Below are 9,016 nucleotides of genomic sequence, written 5' to 3' on the forward strand. Positions count from 1 at the left end.
AATATAGCAATCGATGCTTTCCTCTTTGAAGGACCATTCTCTTTACTTTTATGTTGAGTCAGCTCACCTATCTCTCTCCACCTCAAGAAGCAAACACTTGTGTGAACTGTGCATTGATTCCTACATACTTGCATATTGTACTTGTTATATTACTCTATGTTGACTATTATCCATGAGATATACATGTTACAAGTTGAAAGCAACCGCTGAAACTTAATCTTCCTTTGTGTTGTTTCAATGCCTTTACTTTGATTTATTGCTTTATGAGTTAACTCTTATGCAAGACTTATTAATACTTGTCTTGAAGTACTATTCATGAAAAGTCTTTGCTTTATGATTCACTTGTTTTCTCATGTCATTACCATTGTTTTGATCGCTGCATCCACTACATATGTTTACAAATAGTATGATCAAGGTTATGATGGCATATCACTTCGGAAATTATCTTTGTTATCGCTTTTACCCGCTCGGGACGAGCGTAACTAAGCTTGGGGATGCTTGATACGCCTCCGACGTATCGATAATTTCTTATGTTCTATGCCATATTATTGATGATACCTACATGTTTTATGCACACTTTATGTCATATTCGTGCATTTTCTGGAACTAACCTATTAACAAGATGCCGAAGTGCCAGCTCTCGTTGTCATCGCTTTTGGTTTCGTAAATCCTAGTAACGAAATATTCTCGAATTGGACGAAACAAAGACCCGAGGGCCTATTTTTCCACGGAGCTTCCGGAAGACCGAAGAGCACACGAAGTGGGGCCACGAGGTGGCGACACCACAAGGCGGCGCGGCCCGGGGGGCCCGCGCCGCCCTATGGTGTGGCCCCCTCGCTCGGCCCCCGACTCTGCCCTTCCGCCTACTTAAAGCCTCCGTCGCGAAACCCCGAGGCGAAAAAACCACGATACGGAAAACCTTACCGAGACGCCGCCGCCGCCGATCCCATCTCGGGGGATTTCGGAGATCTCCTCCGGCACCCTGCCGGAGAGGGGATTCATCTCCCGGAGGACTCTACACCGCCATGGTCGCCTCCGGAGTGATGAGTGAGTAGTTCACCCCTGGACTATGGGTCCATAGCAGTAGCTAGATGGTTGTCTTCTCCTCATTGTGCTTCATTGATGGATCTTGTGAGCTGCCTAACATGATCAAGATCATCTATCTGTAATTCTATATGTTGTGTTTGTCGGGATCCGATGGATAGAGAATACCATGTCATGTTAATTATCAAGTTATTACATATGTGTTGTTTATGATCTTGCATGCTCTCCGTTTCTAGTAGAGGCTCGGCCAAGTTTTTACTTTTAACTCCAAGAGGGAGTATTTATGCTCGATAGTGGGTTCATGCCTCGCATTGACACCGGGACGATGGATGTAAAGTTCTAAGGTTGTGTTGTGCTCGTTGCCACTAGGGATAAAACATTGGCGCTATGTCCGAGGATGTAGTTGTTGATTACATTACGCACCATACTTAATGCAATTGTCTCGTTGCTTTGCAACTTAATACTCGGAGGGGGTTCGGACGATAACCTCGAAGGTGGACTTTTTAGGCATAGATGCAGCTTGGATGGCGGTCTATGTACTTTGTCGTAATGCCCAATTAAATCTCACTATACTTATCATGTCATGTATGTGCATTGTTATGCCCTCTCTATTTGTCAATTGCCCGACTGTAATTTGTTCACCCAACATGCTTTTATCTTATGGGAGAGACACCTCTAGTGAACTGTGGACCCCAGTCCATTCTTTTAATACTGAAATACAAATCTGCTGCAATACTTGTTTTTACTGTTTTCTCCGCAAACAATCATCTTCCACACAATACGGTTAATCCTTTGTTACAGCAAGCCGGTGAGATTGACAACCTCACTGTTTCGTTGGGGCAAAGTACTTTGGTTGTGTTGTGCAGGTTCCACGTTGGCGCCGGAATCTCCGGTGTTGCGCCGCACTACATCCCGCCGCCATCAACCTTCAACGTGCTTCTTGACTCCTACTGGTTCGATTAAACCTTGGTTTCTTACTGAGGGAAACTTGCCGCTGTGCGCATCACACCTTCCTCTTGGGGTTCCCAACGGACGTGTCAACTACACGCATCAGGCATAGGCTCAAGTTGTACTACTCGATAAAGAACTTGACTATATTTCTGGGCACAGCCCCTCTTTTTATCGACTCCAGGCCGTTGCTATTTTTATTTGACATCCATATCTATATTTTACAGGGATAATGGTAACTGGGGCTAGTTCATCTGACGGATCAGGTACTAGTTAACTGCTCTAGTGGAAATCCGCAAAAACCTACTTCAAGATCACGTCCCTGGACATGATCCCGGGATACTGGTGTTAACTCGACAGGTGCCGCTTAAGGTCTTACCATTCCGTCGAGTCCCGGCCATGTTTTATCGGGTACCTAACGCGTCCGTTAGGATTTTTCTTCGTATCTGTTGATACGGAAAAAAGTAGCAAACCGACGTCGGAGACGGTGCCACGCCGCTCGTAACGGATCCGGGGTCTTACCTTCGCAGAGTTTTGCGGCATTCGGAGATTATTCGCGACTTTTAGCGCTCTGAGAATATATTGTCGAGTGCCTTGTTCGGCTGATGCAATGACCCATTTTACGGGCTCTTCTATATTTTTCTCGGGCGTGATGAGACAGCCGAATATATTGCGTTCTTCTGTATTGTCGTCAGGCATATCACCGATGTTCTTGATCGGAACAAATGACGAGTCAATGGACCCGAAGATATGTCCACTGTTTTTTTTTGGGTTCCTCCTTGATGAAAATTTCGTCGAGTTCCTCCTTCAGGAAAATTTCTTCGGGTCCTCTTTGAGGACAATTCTTCGGGTCCTCCCTGAGGATAATTCTTCGGGTCCTCTTTGAAGACAATTCTTCGGGTCCTCCCTGAGGACAATTCTTCGGGTCCTCCCTGAGGACAATTTTTCGGGTCCTCTTTGAAGACAATTCTTAGAGACCTCCTTGAGGATAATTCTTCGGGACCTCATTGAAGATAATTTTTCGGGACCTCCTTGAAGATAATTCTTCGGGACCTCCTTGAAGATAATTCTTCGGGACCTCATTGAAGATAATTTTTCGGGACCTCCTTGAAGATAAATCTTCGGGTCCTCCCTGAAGATAATTCTTTGGGTCCTCCCAGAAGATAATTCTTCGAGACCTCCTTGAAGATAATTTTTCGGGACCTCCTTAAAGATAATTCTTCGGGACCTCCTTGAAGATAATTCTTCGGGACCTCATTGAAGATAATTTTTCGGGACCTCCTTGAAGATAATTCTTCGGGTCCTCCCTGAAGATAATTCTTTGGGTCCTCCCAGAAGATAATTCTTCGAGACCTCCTTGAAGATAATTTTTCGGGACCTCCTTGAAGATAATTTTTCGGGTCCTCCTTGAGGCAAAATTCTTCGGGTCCTTCTTGAGGAAAATTCTTCGGGTCCTTCTTCAGGCGAATTCGTCGGGTCCTTCTTCAGGCAAATTCATCGGGTCCTTCTTGAAGAAGATTTCGTCGGGGTTCTCTCTTGAGGACAATTTTTGTAGGCAAGTTCTTCTTTTGCCAACCTGAGATGTATAGTGAAGAAATATGGCGCAGCCCCCGAGTGTGGGGTACGGCGAAAGTAAATGATAATTAACTTTATGTAAAACAAAGGAATCACTTAGCTTATTGCGATGAAATCTTCGAGTGTGGAGAAGAAGTCGAGCCGAAGTAGAGACCACCAAATAGCGAAAATAAATGCTGCCATATTTTGTGAGGAAGAACTAGTCGAGCCCCCGAGCGCTGCTGGGGTGATGTCATTATTGTTGCTTAGACACCGTGTCACAGTTGTTACTCGAGGCGAAATCATGGTCGAGCCCCCGAATGTTTACTATGATATCGAAAGAAATTGATGGAGTCGCGGCGTCATATACGGTGAAACCATTTAGGATGAAGCCATAGACAATAATATACGAAGATGAATCCCAGATGAAGTATTTTAGATGAATCCATATTGAGGATTATGCCATTAAATATAGAGCATATATTGAAGATGAATCCGTCGATATCAGAAGATGAATCCAATGACCCGAAGAATCCAGTAATAATCATAGAAGATGAATCCGCTGATATCATAGAGGATAAATCCGTTGACCCGAAGAAAATAGTTCCAGTAATAACCATAGAAGATGAATTCGTTGATATCATAGAGGATAAATCCATTGACCCGCAGAAAATAGTTCCAGTAATAACCATAGAAGATGAATTCGTTGACCCGGAAACGCATCGGGTAATATTGTATAAAAGTGAACCAATAATAACCCGAAGAAAACCAATCGAGTAAACCGAAGAAAATAAATCCACTTAGCCGAAGAAAATAAATCCACTAAGCCGAAGAAAATAATTCCACTGAGCCGGAGAAAATAATTCCACTGAGCCGGAGAAAATAATTCCACTGAGCAGGAGAAAATAATTCTACTGAGCCGGAGAAGATATATCCAGAGCCGAAGGAAAAGAAATTCACCAAGTAACCAAGTATATTTGTGGTAACGAAGTAATGGCGCAGCCCCCAGTGTTTGGATGAATTTTTTGTAACAATATGCAATGGCGCAGCCGCCGAGTATTCGGGTGTGGCGAAAGTAAATAATAATTAACACTCGGGAAAGGAACACTTAGCTTTTTGATCAGGTGTGCCGGAGTCGACGTGGAAGTAGGTTGTCCGGCAGACGCAGTCGAAGAAGCGGACGCAGCCGATGCAACGGAGCCATCCAGCGTTTAGCTGAAGATATTCAACACGATGGAAGTAGTCGGCACGAGGAGAAAATAGTCGAGTTCGCGGCGGACAAGTCCCCGGGTGAGGCGAGTACGCGCATCAGTAACAGTCGTTGGCAGCGTACATGCATCCAGCGGTGTCCACCACGATCGGGACGATCGGGACGAAGATGGTGTAGATGACCGGCGTGCAACGAGCCGATGAACCCACACGATTCTTCAAGCTATGCGTACATAAGAGTATCAAAACAAGATGAAAGAATCAGCTCTGAATTGATTGTAGAATAATAAATGCATGGGGAGAGATTGATTGGATATCAAATCAAGGTATACTGTGCATGAACGATCTATGCATGGTGTGCATGATCGATCTATGCATGGAGAAAATAAGACGCTTGCGTGCTACAGCCGTGCTGATGATATCGACGACGCAATCCTCCGCTGAAGCGACTTATGTTTTCTTGTATGCAGCTCAAGTAGCAAATCAAGGAATTAGATGAAATAACCATATAGGATAAAATGAAGACATGTGCGTGCATACGAGCATGTTAGTTATTCATTGATTGCACTGACGTTGGCCCATGCAATTGATAAACGCAAAATCTATTCCGAAGCCGACCTCGTTCTTTGCTTCCAGCGAGGTCACGGCCATTGCCGCTCGATTCCGATCGGATGGTGCGGGTGAACCGTTGTTCCACGCCAGGTAGGGCCAGTGCCACGACACAACACACGCACACCTCTCTTCTCTAGTCTCTCTATCCGCCTATCTGATTCCTCTCAAGATTCCCCACTCGCTGCCCTGATGTGCCGCCGCCACCTGCTGCTCCGGCTGTCGCCGACCGCATCCGCCGCCGCTGCTCGCTGGCCCAGCTCCGCCCGAGTCTCCTCCCTCGAATCCCCACCGCCGCGACACAGCTCTGCTACCCGGAGCGGCACTCCCTGCTACTCCTCTTCAGCCGTATCTGCATGCTTTCCTCGTCGGATTTCCAGGTCTGCACCATAATCGTCTCTTGATCTGGACATTTATCAACTACTCGCCCTAATTTTCGTTCCTTTCCCCCTTGTGTGTGTACGAGATCATCTGTCGAAGATAAAAAAAAGCGGGCCGGTGAGACCGGTGTTCATCTGATGATTTGATTTGTTTGGATCACATTGACATCAGGTCAGCACACGTGCGCCTCACTCATGGTCTCATGCCATCTCCATAGAGGATAGAGTTATAGCTAACATGCGCATGTGTTTATTTACATAACTGACTCGAGCGCATTTTATTGTCTTTTCAGATTGTCCCAAATTACTGGATGTAATTTCTGCATGCTTGTAGATGTGATTCACTTCATGTTCTCCAAGGTTGGCTCTGACTTAACCATGGATGCTACATGCAGAAAACTATTTTCAGTATTCAGGTAAAATTTGGGTCCTCGTTTGTCTGTGTAAATACAGCGAATATGTGAGACTAAAGCTAATGTTCATGTGATGGCATACATGTCACTTAAAGAACAACTCAATTTTTAGTGTTGTTTTTTAGATTCTCAGGGAGACATCTCCCCGGTTCCATTTCATATGATAAAATGAAACCAAAGTTCAACACACTCTGCACCTCACTGCTTACAAGCACCCAAACCACAGCTAATGTTGTTTTTTTAGTGTTGTTTTTTAGTGTTGTCGAGTGTAGAATGGAACAATCTTCAAACTTTCTTCAGTTCTATCTGTTATGTTTTCAGGAGAAGGGTGCTCTGTTTACTAAATCAGACAACAAAGTGAAGAAGGCTACTATCGGCTTTTGTGCTAGAACTCCAAAACGGCAAAAATATGTGAAGGTGACAAGGAGGAAGTTAGAGGCCGGCGGTACAAGCTAAATGTACACGCTAGCTTTCCCATTCAAGATAGTAGCGGCTCAGCGGTGCCATTCTTCGTGGTGAGAGCGGTAAGGTAACGCTGTCAGCTTGGGGTCGTCCTAAGGAATGTATGTCAGTTAAATACAATTCAACAGGGAGATGCAACTTGTTAAACGATTTTGACCGTGATGTTAGTGCAATTTTTGTCGCGGCGTAACTCACCAAGATGTTAGTTAAATTATATTGCGATGTAACTCACCCGGGATGGTAGCTTTTTTTTTATCACCAACGTAACTTACAGGGATGTTGATTAAATTACCATGATGTAACTCACGTGTGATGTTAATTAAATTATGGCGATGTAACTCACGTGGGATGGTAGTTTTTTTTATCATCAACGTAACTTGTCGGGATGTTAGTTAAATTAGTGCGATGTATCTATTTTGTCTAGTATGTTTTATTCAAGCGAGGATTTGTTTGATGGAGGCAGATGTGCTTGCTCTATCCCGTCATGGTGCTATCCACGAAACTTAGGTTAGTTTTTTCCCTAGTGTATTAAAATGGCGAACTTCAAGTTGTGCCATCCTTTTTCCAGGTTCAGTGCCATGGTTCTATGATTTGATTGTGTAAGCTGAGGCATGACATTGGGACAACTTGATCAGTGCATTCTTATGCCATGTTATTTTTATAGATGGAATCCCTTTTTTAGTTCAGATTTAGATGTATGTTTTCATGCCCCGTAGATGTTTCAGGTATACACATATATGTAACAGATATGTAGCTTTGCTACGTGTACTTTATTAGATGGGATTTTCCTCTATCTAGGGTATCCCTGTAGATGTAACACATATTTTTATAGCGAGTACTGCTGCAAGTAAGACAAATTCCATCTGATCCTTGTCCGATGTTTCCATCCAGCGGTGCGTATTGTATTTGCTGGACCGCCAAGGCAGGGCACCGTAGCTTTCTGACTTGGTGAAGCCAAGTCACAGAAGCTGCGCCAAGGAAAGGAATGGTCGTACACATATGGATAGAAAACTTCATATGCACAACATTTTTTATAGCTTTTGCTATGTGTAATTTATGAGATGGGAGTATTTCTGGTTAATCGGTTATACTGTAGCAATCATGATAGGAGGTGTAACACATCATAATTTCCCTAGCTTTAATCTACTAGATGGAAATTTTCTAGATCGTAGATGTAATACATATGTCATTTTTCTAGGTCTAAATTCTTTAGATGGGAGTTTTTCTGGCTCCTAGATGGAACACGTGTTAATTTTTGTAGATCAAATCTGTTACATTGTAGCAATGATAACATGAGGATTTTGACACGCTATAATTTCCCTGGGTAAAATCTATCAGATGGGAGTTTTTCTACTATGTCGTTGTAACACATGTCAATTTTCTAGCAGTAAACATTTTTTCTAGCCTGCAGATGTAGCATATGCCAACTTTTTTGTAGGATAAATCAGTTACATTGTAGGAATTATGACATGATGTAACACATGGTAATTTTATGACTAGATGGTACTCTTTCTCTGCTGTAACCGATTTTTGCTACTACTAACATACTACTGTTGTTTTTTTTCAATCATGCATGCCTCATTTTTTTACTACATGTTATTCTTCCTACATCTTTTACTAGATGTTACTCTTCCTCTACTTTACAGGAAATGTTCCATCCTTTTGTTGATTGGATGTGATCTGAAATTAGATGTACCTGCATGCTGATGTTTATATGCAGTTAAAGTAGATGTAGCACGGATTTCAGATCACAGACCATCCCGATTAGATGTTCAGATTTTACTTGCTCAACTATGAATCCATGCATGTATCATACACAAGAATAGCAAGGTGTAACTGTTAAGTTTGTTAGAAAAGAAGGTGTCGTGGGGGAAAAATTATAGGTGGTCTGTGTCCCGATGGAGGAAGGGGATTTTTGCTGGGATGAGATGTAACTGTTGGTCTGTGTCCCGATGGAGGAAGGGGATTTTTGCTGGGATGAGATGTAACTGCTCGAAATTATCTATGTTCTTTTTGTTGTTCTTCCCTTTTGTTCGGTTTGAGATCTTGATGTAACACCCCGGTCTTGTTTCTGCTGTTCTTCTCCTCTGTCGTTTGGTACTTTGGTTGATTTTCCGAATGTAACTGGACGGAGGATTTAATTTCGTTTGGTTGAAGATGTGATCCGATGGGGATTTGGCAGAAAAGGTGTTGTTTTGTACATCTGGGTTGTGGTCCCGCACGCGTTTAATGCCAGGAGAGCTTCTCTCCGGCGAGCCAGCTATTTCTTTCTATTTAAGGAAAGTGTGGTCCCTCCGTGTTGCTTTTTATGGTAATTTCGGACTGACCTCGCGTTAGGTAGAAATCAAGGTCGACCTCGGTGTAGCATGGCCCATTGATAAAAAGGTGCCATGGCAA

General features: G+C 43.4%; 1 long non-coding RNA gene across 1 annotated transcript; it reads left to right on the plus strand.

Annotated features, from left to right (window-relative positions):
• Positions 1-5,787: 5,787 nt before the first annotated feature.
• On the plus strand, positions 5,788-6,961 carry LOC124659458. Its single transcript, XR_006989585.1, has 3 exons — positions 5,788-5,916; positions 6,038-6,160; positions 6,479-6,961. It is a non-coding gene; the product is annotated as an uncharacterized LOC124659458 (long non-coding RNA).
• The last annotated feature ends 2,055 nt before the right edge of the window (positions 6,962-9,016 follow it).

This window comes from Lolium rigidum, chromosome 6, assembly GCF_022539505.1.
Source record: "Lolium rigidum isolate FL_2022 chromosome 6, APGP_CSIRO_Lrig_0.1, whole genome shotgun sequence".
Classification (NCBI taxonomy): Eukaryota; Viridiplantae; Streptophyta; class Magnoliopsida; order Poales; family Poaceae; genus Lolium; species Lolium rigidum.